The 2,341-nt window shown below is 35.6% G+C and overlaps 1 protein-coding gene across 1 annotated transcript in view; it reads right to left on the bottom strand.

Moving 5' to 3' along the window:
- Positions 1–1,840: 1,840 nt before the first annotated feature.
- The window catches only part of LOC137650182 (uncharacterized), a 35,875-nt gene continuing 35,374 nt past the window's right edge, over positions 1,841–2,341 (bottom strand). The window contains exon 9 of the mRNA XM_068383354.1: positions 1,841–2,341. This exon is cut by the window's right edge and continues 2,178 nt beyond it. The gene's annotated coding sequence lies outside the window, so the exon portion shown is untranslated.

Below are 2,341 nucleotides of genomic sequence, written 5' to 3'. Positions count from 1 at the left end.
TATGATGCCAGATCCCTGTCTGTGGTTGTCCTGCTTCTGATGTCATTAACCTTAATTCTTACTAACTATTGTGGTCTGGTATCACTGTTTGCCCGTCGGGTATGCTCGATCGTGCGGACAGGGCTTTAGTCTAGGGGAGGCTTCACCCGTCTCCCATGACTAAGATTTCCAGCTACGAAAATCAACAAATAGCCAAATTTCAAATAAAATAAATATCAGGTTAATGTAAATATCCTTTTGCTTAATGTATTATATGATATGTTATTGCTTTATTATATTTCATTATCTTACTGTATTATAGAATACAAACTTTTGACACAATACCCGAGATTTCAGTTTGATCTGTGCCTATACTGTATTTCCAAATGTTTTTAAGTTGGGACCTTCTGTATGCTGTGTGCAAAAAAAAAAAATCTTTCACACTAAATAAAAGCCAACAAAAGTTTTAGGCCTTTTAAAGGCGAGTTTTTACATACATTCAATTTGACAACTGACTTTCTACCCCACACAAATCAAAATAAACATTAACTGCTTATTAATCTAAATGGCCAATCAAGGAAGAACACTATATGGAGACTGCATTAAATAAGTTGGTTCATAGGCCTACTTTTGATTACCTCAAACAATATGCACGCAAGTTATGTATACTGTATTGTAAAATATTTGCTATATCCATTCCTTACTAGAATCCAATCCTATGATCAACAACACAATATTCACAGGCCATCATAATCCCATAGGTAAAAAGGTTAGATGATCACACAATTAATTTAGCAAAAGAGTTAGAATTCCACATGGCACAAAAGGGATTTTGACGAAGGAAAAATCTATTTCTGGGGAGAGACCTGTGACGCTCGGTGAATAGGGTCCTTCTTTACACTTTTCTGATATAAATCTTCCAAATATACCAGAGAAAGATAAAAGCACGGAATGCAGAGGTTACTACCCTAGCGCAAGACCTTGTGGGTGTCGTGTATAAAGCAGGGGCGTGTGAAAAAACCACTATTCACAGGCTGTCTTCCATTTAGATAATTCCTTCATCAAAGGGAAGGGCCGAATTGGTGAAGGACTTCCAAACACATCTCTGATGGGATCACAAGTGATGGGAAATAGTATTGAGATGATAATGTTATAAAGGAAAAGAAACAAACTTTGTGTGAAAAGAGCCAGATGAGATTGTTGAAGCATGCTTAAACCTTCCTGTATTGGGAAAAGTACTAAAAGTATTAAAAAAGTACTAAAAAAATCTTAATGACACTGATAATGCAGATTGGTGAATGTATAAGATATAAAGTATTCAATACTCAGCTTGTACAAAAGGAGAGTTTTGTTGCTATAATATAAATTTCCTTTAGACTTTTGAATTGATGAAAAAAAATTCTTATAAAAACACATTTTTCATTCATAGCATTTCCTCCGTGCAATGGAATCCAAGTCGCATCAACTTACACTCGTTAGGATCAAGAAGGCAAAACTGTGTATGACCTAGACTCTGTTCCACATAAGAAAAGTAACATTTTATTCACAAATTAGCTCTGCAAGTTCCTCTAAAAATCATACCCCATATAGACTACATAATCTTTTTTTTTGATAGGCAATTTTGCACTTCATCACTGTCCCTAATTTAATTTTCCTTTTGCAAAAAGTTGATAAGATATGATGAATGACTGTGGTGGTTGTGTAGTCTTATAACCAAATACCTATAGTCCATTTCTTTTAGCGATGCATATTTGCACCGACTCGCAGCGGTGCCCTTTTAGCTCAGAAAAGTTTCCGGATTGCAGATTGGTTGGACAAGATAATTCTAACCAATCAGCGAACAGGAAACTTTTCCGAGCTAAAAGGGCACCGCCGCGAGTCGGTGCAAATATGCATTGCTAAAAGAAATGGACTATAGTCACCAGTTCAACTTTTCGAGCAGTCATTACTTCCCTATTTGCTTTACCTCCCTGTGTTTGATAGCCTTACTCCGCTCTTCTTTGATCTAATACTGATGTTGCTTCTTTGACCAGTCGTTCTCCCGTTTGCTTCTTATAACACATCTATGCTTCCATAGTTAAATCCTTTAACCTACCAATGCTTCCATAGTTAAATCCTTTAACCTACCAATGCTTCCATAGTTAAATCCTTTAACCTACCAATGCTTCCATAGTTAAATCCTTTAACCTACCAATGCTTCCATAGTTAAATCCTTTAACCTACCAATGCTTCCATAGTTAAATCCTTTAACCTACCAATGCTTCCATAGTTAAATCCTTTAACCTACCATTAACACATACAGTATTTCACTCAAAGTTACACATGTACAATAGTAACAAAACTTTAACATATAACTGTAATA

This window comes from Palaemon carinicauda, chromosome 11 (genome assembly GCF_036898095.1).
Source record: "Palaemon carinicauda isolate YSFRI2023 chromosome 11, ASM3689809v2, whole genome shotgun sequence".
In the NCBI taxonomy this organism is placed as follows: domain Eukaryota; kingdom Metazoa; phylum Arthropoda; class Malacostraca; order Decapoda; family Palaemonidae; genus Palaemon; species Palaemon carinicauda.
Note: the sequence above shows the minus strand (reverse complement) of the source record. Positions and strands in the feature narration are given on the sequence as shown.